The 14,255-nt window shown below is 37.2% G+C and overlaps 1 long non-coding RNA gene across 10 annotated transcripts in view; it reads left to right on the top strand.

The window, feature by feature from the left end:
* Window positions 1-967: 967 nt before the first annotated feature.
* The window catches only part of LOC149217041 (uncharacterized), a 40,709-nt gene continuing 27,421 nt past the window's right edge, over window positions 968-14,255 (top strand). For 6 of the 10 annotated variants that reach the window (XR_016251199.1, XR_016251195.1, XR_016251197.1 and 3 more), the window contains exons 1-2: window positions 968-1,212; window positions 10,025-13,631. This is a non-coding gene — a long non-coding RNA (uncharacterized LOC149217041). Of the gene's footprint in view, window positions 1,213-1,621; window positions 1,713-10,024; window positions 13,632-14,255 lie in introns of those variants that run through there. The other 4 variants (XR_016251192.1, XR_016251193.1, XR_016251194.1 and 1 more) reach the window with 3 other exon arrangements.

Here is a 14,255-nt window from a genome sequence, read left to right on the forward strand (position 1 = left end):
TTTGTTGAATTATGCTTGTTGGGATTGACCTGTCAAGAGAAACACAAGGGTGAGAGTAACTAACATTCAGAGCGAATAACTTAGCAAATAACCGATTACATAATAATCCAAGACTTTTATGAGCGAAATCTCAGGAAACCGTTAGTAATAATGAATGCGTTTATTCTATTGAAAACCATTAATTCTCCACATTTGGCCATTAATATCGCATCCGCCATATCTCAACTTTTGAAGCCTTGTCACTTTGAAACCTCTGATTGCAATACGTGTTGCAGACCCAACTGCTCCATCATAGCACACCTTAATATAATATCACAGTTGCCACGTCACACCCTTCATATCACAAGTTTTAAAGCCGTGTGTTTGGTCATGGACATTAAAAGTTGCAATGGTTACGGTGCAAATAATTAAATTGAATGGATATGGTGTAAATAAAGTTGCAAGTTAGAGGCTTCAGAAGTCTGGTCATGGACAATAAAAAAAAAAACGCCACTCGCGAGATCCCAATATGCAATGTGGCAGTTTTATGGGGTCGATCTCTTTATTATTATTTACATATATATGCCGGCTTTTATTATATTTAGGCTTTAAACCTTTAAAATTTATTTGGAAAAGGTTTTAATCGCCATTTTTCTTAAAAGACTTTTTAGGATGTTCTGATATAATCATTTCGCATTGAGGCTTTAAAATTAAACCTAAAATTTATCTCTCTTTTTAATTAATATTTTTTGGATTTTAAAACTAATATTTCCTCTCAATTTTTTTATTTTATTTTTTATTTAATTATATCCTAAATTTTAGAATGATAGCCCTTGTCTATTAATTCTATTATTAACTGTATAATAAAATTATTAATTCATACAACACATATGTAACATTTTAGTAAAATATTACTTTTACTTACTTCCCTATCTCACTACTTCTATGACGTTGCACCGGTTTGTGCAAATGCTAGTTTTATATACGATCGGCGACAATGCTCTTAACTTTTTAAAACATTATATCTTAAAATGGGTTGTTATATCGGATGTAGGGTTTCAGGTCCGCAGATATCTCCTTCTCCGAGGGTTTTCAGGAGGGCATTTGCAAATATTTGCATTGCGCTATTTTTCTTTCCAGGCGGCGGATTGACTTAATCGGTGCACGGACAAAGGTGCATTTGTGGATAATCCGATGTGGCTTGTTCAGATCCTCATATGCGATCGGATAGAGGTGAGTCTAAGTCTTCTTTGCTTAACCATGCATGATTGTTGTAAGAAAAACTAGAGTCAAATACTGACTTCTCCACTAGTCTAGGCACTATCTCCTACCCATCATTCTTTAGGAGGAGATGTATTACTCCATCATGGCATTTTGCAGTACTTGCTTCCTTACTGCCGTTACTAGAAGGTTTTGTTTCAATAATGAAAGATATCAGTGCAACATAACTAGGGAACTTTTTAGGAGGGTGGCTTACTTGAAGGGAAGTAGTTGGAGCACCAGCTTACTCTGTTGCCTCTTGTAATGTATAGATTAGCCATCTAGGCTTTCTAGCTGAACTTGAAGGTAAAGAGGCACCCCTTGCACTTCCAAAAGCTTGCTGATCTAAGTCTGCTTTTCATGATCTTTTTGATTTCTGCAGATCTGTTTTTGGGATACCAAGCTCTTCTGCCTCCATGGTCACTATTGGAGGTTCTTGAGACTTAGAGGACCATGCATTTTCTTCAAACTTGGTATCTCTGCTCACAACTACTTTATGTTGAGATGGAATGTATATGCTATAAGCTTTTGAGGTTTCACTCTAACCTACAAAAATGCCCTTCAAACTAGAAGGTTCCAACTTGGTCCTTTTCTCATCTGGAATATGAATGTAGATAGGACAACTGAAAAACTCAAAGATGTGTTACTTGAGGCTTCTGAATTCCTCCATTGATGTCTTATCCTTCAAAATTCTGTGAGGGTACCTATTCAAAATATAGACAATGATAAGACATGTTTATACACAGAGACACATGAGCAGAACTAGATCATGAATCAAGGATTTGACTGTTTTATGATAGATCTGTTCCTCCTCTTTGCAACCCCAATCTACTGAGGGTTGTAGGGAACTATCAACGTTTTCTTGATTCTTGATTTCATGCAAAAGTTATCAAACTCCTTTGGTTTTTGTGAAGTAAGTCTAGGACTTCCTAGAGGAATCATCAATAAAATATTCATAGTAAATGTTACTTGATAAGGAAGTTGAAGAGATGGGCCCACATACATTTGAGTTGATTAGGTCAGAAACCCCTCTTGACCTATGTTTACTGCCAGGAAAACATCCTTTACATGCTGGCCAAGTGCACAACCTTTGCACACTCCTTTCTTCTCAGCCTTGAATATTGGCACACCATGTTTTTCAAGATTGGCAACATTCACTAGTGCAAGTGACCTAGTCTCTTTTGTCAAAGCTCACACATGTTGTCACTATCATACCCTGAAGTTCTTATAGGATTCCCTTGCAATTTAGGATGAGGACTTGTTGATCTTCAAAGTTAGCTATATATGTAGGATCTATCATCACTGAAATTGGAAAGAGATTTTTAGTTAAGCTAGGTACATACAAAACATCAATAACTTAGTAAGCTTAAGGATATCACTTGATAGATCCCACTCTTGCAACTGGTTATGTGGCATCATCACCAAGTTCTACTAAAGGTACTCTTGTTAGAGGTTGTATGTTTGCAGGCCCCACTGTCCACATACCAGTCTACATCAGACATGATGTCAGATGCATTGTTTTACAAAACGGGCGGGTTGAAACGGAAACGGCCGTTTCTGACCGTTTCATTAGCCCACAGGTTGACCCGGCCCGTGACCCGGCTCGGCTGACCGAGTCAGCAATGACTCGGCCGAGTCATCCAATGACTCGGCCGAGTCATTGCTGACTCGGTCAACCCGGCCGGGTTTGTATTGACTCGGCCGAGTCATGGAAAGGACGGCTGGGCAGCAATTTTAATAAAAAAAATTCATGTTTTTGCTGATATTTGGTAAAAAAATTCATGTTTTTGCTGATATTTGATAAAAAAAATACTCAAGTGCATGGCTCTTTAAACTTTAAAGTCTTTCAGCAAACTAATTCAGGCAGCTTTAGGGAAACCTGATTCAGCATTTGATTTTTGAACCTTCTATCTACTGGATATAACCGTGTGAAATGTTCATTTATGTGACTCACCTCTTAATATGGATTCAGAAGACCCTTCACCATACAACTTTATTTAGGGGACAGTTCTTGAAGAATTACAGTGCACAGTATAAGAGGAACCTGGGGTAGCTCCAGTGATACAAACTTTAGTTTCTCAGTCACTTGTTGAGTGGTTTTAGGATTGTCATCTTCAGGTATAAATTATAATGGCTCCTAGATGGTTGTGAACTCAGCCCTTCTTCCACCGAGATACAGTCTTCTAATCAGCAACACGTCCTCTCAAAGGTTGGCTGTAGCTGGACCTCCAAAACTGATAAATCTAGCCCCTTTTTACTGAATATATCAGTTCCGCGAACAGGCACCAAACTCAGCCCAGGTCACAGCTCAGTATCTCACAAACACCCACAATAACTCAGTCTCCATGCAGGGTATGTTATTATGGAATTGAATGGTTGTCTTCCATGTATATTATAATGTTGTGTGTTTGGAAACTTGAATGAAAATCTTTAAAATTATGTTTAAAATATTTAAAATTATGTTTTTTTATAAAAAAAATAAATATTTAATGTATTTTTTACAACGACCGAGTCATTGAAATCGAGCCGGCCGAGTCATTACCGAGTCCGAGTCCGAGTCGGAGTCGATCCTCGGCCGAGTCCGAGTCCGAGTCCGAGTTGTAAAACACTGGTCAGATGACAGGCATGAGACCATTGAGAAGTGTATCTCGAGATTGGATGAAAGCTCATCCACTTGAGCTGATGCTTTTGTACTCTTTATAAGTTGCTTGCCCTTCCCCTTCTTTTGATGACATTGGAAGCAAAGTGCCCAAACATTTGACACTTGAAGCACTTGATGTGGCTCAAGTCCTTCTTTCCCTGGTTGCAAGAACCTGGCTTCTCTTTCTTCCCTTTTTAACCCTTCTTAGTTCCTCTTTTCTTGTTGCCCTTCTTCGTCTTACTAATGAGGACAACATTCTGCTCCTTCTAGTTGAAGTCATTCCATAGCCTCTTCAAAATGGGAAGTTTTAACTTTTTTTTGGCCTAGATGTCATAGCCAAAAAAGTTTCCAAAAAGAACAGGACCTATTTAATGCAATGAGTACTAGCTTTTCACCCTTCACCTCCTCTCAATTGCCGCAAGTTGATCATGGAGATCAATAATCTTCATTAAGTAGGCAACTACAATATCCTTTTACTCATTTGCAGGGATTCAGCTTATTTCTTAGCAATGTCTTCTGTTTGTTGTTCTCACTCTGATAGAGCGACTAGAGCATCAAACATGTACTTTATTGTGGTCTTTTTGGTGATGTGAGGGATCTAATGATCCTTCATAGATTCAAGTATGACTCACTTGACCTTGGCCATCTTCTTTTTATGATTTACCAATTACACAGGTTTGGGAGGCTCTACAACCAGTTTCTCAAAGAAGTTAGACAAATCGTACTCCAACAATATCTTTGTGCCTAGAGGCGCTCTCCAGCTTGGTATGGAAGAGATGTTGTAATGTAGTGTCTTGTTATGTAAACATTTTGACTCGGTCAAATTGCATAAAATAGAAATGAAATAAAATAAAAAATAAAACTAATAATTAAAATAAAATTGAGGTAAAATAGTCAATTTATTGTTGGTGGTTTTGACAACCCATGGTTTTGCCAATGGTATTCTTATGTAAGAATAATTTCTCTCACTCTAGATCCATCTTAACTCCAGATCTATCGAGTGTCGAGAGGGATCAAATCTATTGAGGTGCAAACCTTTTTTAGAGTGAAAAGAAATTTGATCCCGCCAAATGCTTGGAAGATCTGGAATTAAGATGGATGTAGGCTGGTTACCTGAGACTTCTCTGGGATGAAGTTAAGAGGGACCTTCCAATCTGTCCATGTATTTGAGATTGACTGTAGCCACACTACTGCATTGGAATATCGCCTAAACGAAAGTTAAAACAGATCAGCAGCCTAACAAAGAACTCGACAACCTGAAACTTCACTGTGCTTTTCTCAAGCATGGATCACAGCATCCGATCCCTGGAGCCTCGTGACAGCTCCCTTTCATAGGTAGCAGTCCTACTATCTATTCAAGGATTTTTAGAATGTTTCAAAAAACCTTTCTCTAATACTATTATGAATTTTTGTCTAACGCATTGTAAACAAATTCTTCTTCTAGTGGAAACTAACACTGTCTAAATTTAAAGGCTAATCAAAACTGCAATCTGAATCTCACTAAAATCTAGAAACACAGTTGGAATACATACATTGGATCACACAGATCAATGTCAAAAACCCCTGTTACTGCTATTCCAATACTGCTGAATAAAAATCTGCTAGAAAGGATTTTGTGTAAGAACTGAAACAAACCCTATTACAGATCCATACTCTCACTCTCTCTTATAAGTGACACATAGGGTTTATAAAAATAGATATATTACTTAGGTCTCTGGATCTGTGCTCTATCTAACTGATAAAAAATGAATTCAGAAAGACTGAAAGAAAAAACGGAACTGACTCATCTAACTTTAGCACTTTATCTTTAACCTGAAGTATAATGATAAAATTATCTTATTCTATTTATGGCTGGTGCATACATGCATGCGTGTGCCCTTATTGCTGGAATACTAAAATTTGTGATGTGCTCCTACTGTCTATTTATTGCTGCATTCTCACCAACAGATCATTATGCTGTTTGGAATTTAATGCTGCATGGATTTGTGTAATGCTGCTGTAATAGAAGGTGCCCAGATCTGCCATGTGTGCTCCAACCTAGTAGAAGATGATCTGGGGTACACTATCTAACAACAATGAGCCAACAAACACTGGTATTTTTTTAAATGCCACTGTGGGCTGCTAGTTTTTAGAGTATTGTTAGGGAAATAAGCTCGGTGTAGTTATTTGATTCTCACCTGAATCTATTTTAAATCTGATACAGTGAGAGTTATTGAGATAGAGAACACGTATGGCTTCCCTTTTTTGGGGGGTACATTGACTAGCTCCATCAAAGTAATCCCCATGTTCTAGATTTGTCCATAGGAGCACGAATCAACTTTTTCTGTGTTGGGGTTGATGAAAAAGCTTTGAAGTTTGAGAAGATTCACTGACCTTGGAAGGCACATTGAAAGCATTATATACCTGTCTTCAAAGATTTCAACATTTCTATCTTTCTAGATTCCCCATGATACTATTAGAGGAAGGCCTTTGAGGACTGAGTTTTGCCACCACTTTTAGAGCACTCTTCAGCATAACCTCCTTGTCCACAGTCCTTTATCCTTGTCAAACCATCCAGATTCCCTTTAGTAAGGACAGAATATCAGTAAGTGGTCTATGTTCTTTTCAACTCTTTTACACATGATACATTTGCTTGGACTTGATCCATTTCTTCTCTTAAGAACTTCCTATGTGGGTGCTCTATTTAAGATTGCCAACTGCATGTAAATAATGAACTTTTGAAAGGTTCTTATCCATATGCGCTTCCACCATGAGAGTGTGCGTTCTGGTCTATCCAGGGTACACGATTCTTATCCTAACTTTGGAGTGTAAATCCCCAAGGCTGGATTTTAGACCAGACATGTTCATCATCAGAGTCTTTTATATAGGCATGGCACACTTTTGATTTGTTTATAAATCCTTTCGATTGAATATTTGCTTGGCCTTTGAGTCGTCTCTCTATTCAGCGCTATTCCAATCCTGCTGGCAAATGGAGGAGTTTCCTGGTCCAGCTACCTGGTCTAGATTGAAGAGAGTTTATCACTGCTTCTGGCAGCTTGTACTCAGCTCCACTGCTTATCCATGGGTCTATACTGATCTTTGCCTTAGCCTCATTGTGAACCTTCGATGCCAACAATTTTTCTATTAAAGGGAATGTTATAGTCAGTACTTTTAATAATATGGATGCATTGTTGATTGACTTGTTTGGGTTTCCAATCCAGTCTTCTGCTGAATTGGGCTCAATATATCTCTGAATGTGAATCTGATTCCAGAGGTCCTCTTTTGATATTAGTCTCCACACACACTTGGCTTTTAGGGCTTTCCCAAAGGAATGATATTCGATATGTAATGCATGTGGGCTTTTTTGTATACCTTTGTTTTCTTAGCAAAATATAGTCTTATATTATAAAAAACAGATCAAGTACTGTAATTGCTTTCTCTTTGCATCCATGCTAGAAGAGCCAACATATCAGATTGGGCATCATATTTGGAATGTCTCATGTTATTCTAAGGACAAAATCCACAACAGTGATAAGATTCAATGTTTGCTTTTATTTTTATTGTGCTCTTTACAGCTTTGTGGCTGGAATGTGTTGTAGGTCCAATTGAATCTGTATGAATCTGTATTGAGTTCAACCTGATTGTACAATGTATTTTTCTAACTTTCTACAAACGTGTTGTTTATATCTAGTATAAGCAGATGGGGGATAGACTCATAGAGTACTAGGCTTGTGCAGTTACATCCTGTAATTAATCTATTAAGATTGGTTCTGGTCTCCTTAAGTCCATATCCAGATGGGTCATGAGGGGAATGCAGAAGTTGATTTTGTATTCTTATCGGCACTGGGTCATAGATCCCACGATCCTTCATTTAATGTCTAGTCTTTGTCAATAATTAGGTTTTGTTCTTTAGATACTCCAATCTTTAGTTTTAACTTTTAATGTTTAGTGTTCTTTTATGGTGATTATTTTTTAGTATTTAGATCCTGTAATGATCCTTCTACTATGATTGGTTCTTTCTAAATTCTTTTCTAAATCCTTGATGTCAAAGGAACATAATTTCGTTATCGAGTCAGGCAAGTCTTTGTTCATTGGAATTAAAAACATTTTATGGAAATGAGAGTGCTACCAGGAAAAAATTTAGATAATATAGTTCTGTAGTTTGATGCTACAACAAACATTGTTTGTGCAGTCACTGCCTTGTTTGGTTATTGGTATCAATTTTACTTTGGTACTGCATTTAGATACTTTAAGCTACATCATTTCCGCATAAGATTGATAGGAATTCGACTCTGTAGTGATTATAAAAAACACTGCTGTTTATCTATCCTATTTTAGTACTACCACACGACTTGCAATTGTGCTAAACATAAAATACGAAATAGTTAAAATTTTGATCCATTTTTTGCTGTTGAAAGAAAACAATAGTTTATTTTAACCAGTGTTCCATGAGGATGTGTCCCCTATGGTGGGGTGCACGTACCCACGCTTCCCACACACCTAGGATGGGAAGATGCTCAGGGACACGTTTCCCCACGCCCCCTTTTAGGGAGACACAGGGAGACGCAGGGGGAAACGTTTCCCTAGTGTGGGGATGTGTTTCCCCAAAAGGGGTGCTTGTGGGCAGCTCCCCTAAAAAAGGGCTAGGTGCTCCCCCTTAATTTTGCTTGAAACAATAATTTATGAGTGGGAAAGCTCAACATTCCACCCTAGGGCCCTATTAATTGACTTAGGATGTTTGAGAGTGGTTCTGACCTCATTTTATTTCATATGGAGAAAGTAAATTTCAGATTCCACTCAAAATGCATCAGACAACAATTTTAAGGATTTCAGGAATGAGCGAATTGCGATGTTTCCATTGGGCTCTATTATATATAAGGGTTTGGAACTAGCATTTAATCAAGAGCACCAAGCCCAGAAGCACCCCTTTTGAGGGGGGCCGTGTCCTGCTTAGTTTTTTTTCTAGTAACTGTTGTAATATAGAAATTAAAAAAAATTATAAAAAAAAACCATAAAAAAATTAAAACTAAAAAGAACAACACATAACAAATATCAAAACCTAAACTAATTTGCAATCTCTAACTCACTCATTCGAGTTACCAAGCTTATGTCTACTCAGCTTACTGCACAACACTATTTGACTTGCCAGTTAACTGTTGCACCTCCTCCTCCATGGCACTCCTTCAATGCTCATTGGCCATTTTTAATTGTCAGTTTTAACTTTCGAGTCTTGACTTTAGATATGGATGACCTTAGACTGATTCTTTGACTCTCACTCGTTACTTTTTTTGAGTTTGAGTTATATCAATTTACTATTCCAATCTTTAGGCTTAAGTATCTACTATAGTCTATTTTGCTTAGTACTAAGTAGATTCTAGAATCACGAATTTAAATTTTAAATCAATTTAGAATCTAGAATGATGAATGATGAATTTAATTTTTATATCAATTTAGATTCTAGAATGTTGAATAATGAATGATGAATATGGATCAATCTAGTTCATTATTGAATCTCATGGTGTATGAATGAATGATGTATGTATTAGTATGAATGATGAGTATGGATCAGTGTATTTCATTATTTAATTCAATCATGTACGGATCAATGTATTTATGCTTTCATTACTGAAAATATATATATTAAAAAAATTATATACCCCCATATCCCCTTGCCCCCCTAATTTTCCCTAAAATTTGAGGGTACTCCCACACGCCCCCCCTGTGCATCACCCCAAACATGCATCTCCCTATCCCGGAGTCTTGGTGGAACATTAGTTATAACTTGTCAACATAGAAGGGTTGAAAATATAGTATGACTTCATATTGAAATGTGACCATGCCCTTCAAATTTGATCCCAGGTGGAAGAAGTATTTTAGGAAAAGTATTTTGAAGTGTGTTCTGGTGTTTGCCTTTTAGAAAATGTTAATCTTTTTTCAAGCTTTCTTTTTAGTTCTTATAATTGATTTGTTTGTTTTACTTTACTGGTTTATTTATAATAGTTATAAAGGCTTACGAGATTTAATGGAAACCTTTTATACCCACACCAGATATGCCAAAAAGACCTTAGACGTGTGAATGCCAATTTTGATGCACCATTCACATTGTGCAGTTGTGATGTTTTTTGTTAACGATTGTGCTGAATAGCTTTGTTTCGAATGATGCAGGTACCTTCAGGACAATTTATACCACATACGGGAATCACATGAGATGGATCTCGACTTGAAGATAGAATTCGATTTGAAGATAGAATTGTACAAGGCTTTCAAGAGGAGAGCTCATTGGATCCCAGTTGAAGCTCTGGTTCTCAGCGGTCTCATTATCTAGTTGCTCACATTTATTGACAATTGGAATCTAAATGTAAATTCTGATCACAAAAATCTAAAAGACATGCAACTGCGTTTTTTGATTGAACTTTCGCTGATATATGATGTTAGGAGAGTAATGATATGTCTTTTGATTGGTTATTTGCTTCCTGCGATGGTCCGTTCTGGTTTGCAAGCTGTCTGGAGCAATACTGGAGCATTAGCATTAAGTGTAATATGGCATATGAGCAATGAAGTTTACTTCCTTGTGAACGTAAAGGAGGAACAACAATCATATAGGATATTTCCAGCCCGTTCTGTTTCTTGGCCTATGTCTTCTGAAATTTGGGAAGAGCATAAGAGTTATAGAATATGGTTCAAAGTTTCCTACATCACCTTCTTCACAGCCCTTTTGTTGTTGGTTGTGCTCTTGACCTCCGTGGTCATAGCAGGGAAAAGCATTTGTAAGATCTTTTCTCAAAAGGTTCGATCAGCACTCTCTTGTTGTTCTAATTGCCCGGAAACACAAGTGTGTGAGAACATTAAGAATCACATTCTCAAATGTTGGATCGTGAGTCGTGCATCCCAACTTGACTATATAATGGCTGTTGTGGCTAGAATTTCTCTTAAGAGTGATCATGATAATAACGATTACTCTTAGTAACGATTACTCTACCATTTCTTCAATGTCAACGCTCGCATGAGGGTGAACGTTTCCTTGCACATCATCCTTCATTTCGCTTTCAGTTCCATCATTAATTGCATGGCCAACTTCAACTTGACCACTCCCTGCACCGTTGCCTTCCCCATCCACTTGGACAGCCACTCCTCCACTTATGGCATTGACTTCACCTGCCCCAACTTCAGTTTGATCACATACTGCATGGTTACCTTCCATCCTCTGCGAAATAAACAAAATCACAGGTTAAATAGTGTGGAGGGTTTGTTTCCAGAACCATTGCATTGTTTTTAGTGATTTTTATTGATGTTTCGAACTATGACATATGCGTCATGTGGATTGATGATGAGCCACATGTGCTCCATGAGCGCATGTGATGATTCGAATCGTGCATAAAATAAGTAACTACAAACAATGCGATGGATTTGGAAAGAAACTCTCCAGATAATCAATAGTACTAATCACATAATACACAAATAGCAGCAGTCTCATATCTGATAAGTTAAATATTTTATCATGTCCAAGTTATCCCAACAATACTTCTAAATATTTAAATATGCATGAATACTCGTAAATTTAAATATGCACCAATACTTGTAAATTTAAATATTTATATTAGAACACTAATAAATTTGTACCTGCTCCCGAACTCCTTTGGCTTTCCCAACTATATAAGTTGCATTGAATATTTCCTTTTCATTTCCGTTCTCTGCCCATTTAAGGCAATTTTCTATCAATGCTCTGTCCAGTTCCCTTTCTATGCAATGAACAAAAATGTTTGCCAACAAGCATCTAAGATCATGGATTGCATTAACAGAACTAGAATGATGCTTCATGGCTTTCCACGTTCTATGTAAGCTATTGTTTACAGCTACCGCCATCCAGTCGGAGTCATGTTCCCACGGAGCTTCCTCGCCTTCTTTTTCTTCTCGCTCAAACTGTTCCATATGCTGTTGCAGTGGCCTCTTGATCTTCTCTTCCAGTAGTTTGATGCTCTCTTCCGGGAGTTCATCAGAATTTTTAATAGTTTTGAGATGCTTCTTGCAAATATTTTTAATTGTACCAAATGCTCTGTATGCTACCAGATCTATTAATTGGACTTCAGAATCTAAATTATCAACAATATCCATGAAACACCGTGCTTCAGAGTAAGCTTGGATAACATCTTTAACTACGCTTAAATGAATGCCATCATAAAAATAGATCATAAGATGTATCAAAGAGATAGCTCTCATCTTCCAAGATGTGGGAACCTCCTCGTCCACCATCCCTGATGCGTGTCCCATTAAATTGATCAATTCTTCACAATTATTCTTACCACATTCAAAACCTTTTAACATGTTTTTCTCTGCTTTCCTAAATGTCGATAGATTTGCTATCCACAGGCTCCTGGCGATTTCTCCTAGCATTCGAATGATCTCCAAAGCTTCTTTATATCTATTAAATTGATCAGTCTCCGATGCTGAGACATTCAAGCCACACAAGAAAGCATTTTCTTTTGGGCTCATTACGAAACGCCTAATCCTTGAGAGTGCAAGGTCAGATAAAAGCCAACAAACTTTGCTAAGTAAAACCATGAGCCTTTGCAGCCAAAGCCCCTTGATCAACAATATAGAAGGTAGCTTAAATACTGTGCTTATTGAAATTCTCATAAGAATTCTTTCCTCACTAAATAATCTGGCTGCCAAATGTGCATCCAAATACCTTTCCATATCAACCAGACTCCTTGTCCAGAAATCTTCGAAGTTAAACAAGCATCTCGCATCCCTTGGAAAATACATAACAGCTGTGAACCATCTTAATAGGACCACTATCCACAGTATAAAGACAAATGCAAACTCAATAAAATAAATCAATATGCCCTCCAACAGTAAGAAATTAAAAGATCTCCGAAACCATATGGTTTTAACTACTAATAACACGAAGCAAACTGTGTTTAGTAGTCCCGCAAAAGAAGTGAGAACTGATCTAGCCATTATATAGTCAGGTTGGGATGCATGACTCACGATCCAACATTTGAGAATGTGATTCTTAATGTTCTCACACACTTGTGTTTCCGGGCAATTGGAACAACAAGAGAGTGCTGATCGAACCTTTTGAGAAAAGATCTTACAAATGCTTTTCCCTGCTATGACCGCCAAGGTCAAGAGCACAACCAACAACAGAAGGGCTCTGAAGAAGGTGATGTAGGAAACTTTGAACCATATTCTATAACTCTTACGCTCTTCCCAGATTTCAGAAGACATATGCAAAGAAACAGAAGGGGCTGGAGATAGCCTATCTGATTGTTGTTCCTCCTTTACGTTCACAAGGAAGTAAACTTCATTGCTCATATGCCATATTACACTTAATGCTAATGCTCCAGTATTGCTCCAGACAGCGCGCAAACCAGAATGGACCATCGCAAGAAGCAAATAACCAATCAAAAGACATATCATTACTCTCCTAACATCATATATCAGCGAAAGTTCAATTAAAAGACGCAGTTGCATGTCTTTTAGATTTTTGTGATCAGAATTTACATTTAGATTCCAATTGTCAATAAATGTGAGCAACTGGATAATGAGAGCGCTGAGAACCAGAGCTTTAGCTGGGATCCAATGAGCTCTCCTATTGAAAGCCTTGTACAAATCCAAAGAAAGCAGATTCCAATTGTCAATAAATGTGAGCAACTGGATAATGAGAGCGCTGAGAACCAGAGCTTTAGCTGGGATCCAATGAGCTCTCCTCTTGAAAGCCTTGTACAAATCCAAAGAAAGCAACACAATAAATATAAATGTAGAAAAACAGGTGCGTAGAAATTTACCGCGTAATCTTGAAGTAATCTGTATATTCATCCACCATTCTCAGATAGCCAATATTCCAGACTTATGCTGCTATAGATCCGCTGTTTTCACCGATTGAGGTTTTTTGAAATTGGCTTTATATATATATACACTAACTAGTCATTGCACCAGAGTTGCAAAAGAGATTCACTAAGGCATAAATTTGAGACATGTAGAAGATGAATGAATATAAAAATTAGTAAACAGTGGGATGTTTAAAAAGGTTATCCAAAGTTTTAAAGTATTTTACAATTTTCTGAATTAATTTTTAATTTTTTTTTTTTTGAATAATCTGTGACAAAAAGAGGTTTATTAAAAAAAAAAATCCAAAATGAAAAATTCAAAATTTACCATTGAATAAACTAGTTTAAAGAATAGATATGAAATAAATAGATATATGCACACAATAACATGCGGCCCCTTGAAGAACTAACAGTGGCTTGCAGTTTTCTTCCAGGTGTCTTTGTACACAGTTTTAGTTACCTACATCGATGCCGCAAATTAGAACAGGATATGCTGCTCGAGTTGTTATTTTTAGACAATTGGATCCTCCACTGCATCCGAACGAAATTGGTTTTCCTTAAGCACT

The sequence above is a fragment of the Pinus tabuliformis genome, chromosome 1_1 (genome assembly GCF_031772625.1).
Source record: "Pinus tabuliformis cultivar Carrire ecotype Pingquan chromosome 1_1, CPIR1, whole genome shotgun sequence".
In the NCBI taxonomy this organism is placed as follows: domain Eukaryota; kingdom Viridiplantae; phylum Streptophyta; class Pinopsida; order Pinales; family Pinaceae; genus Pinus; species Pinus tabuliformis.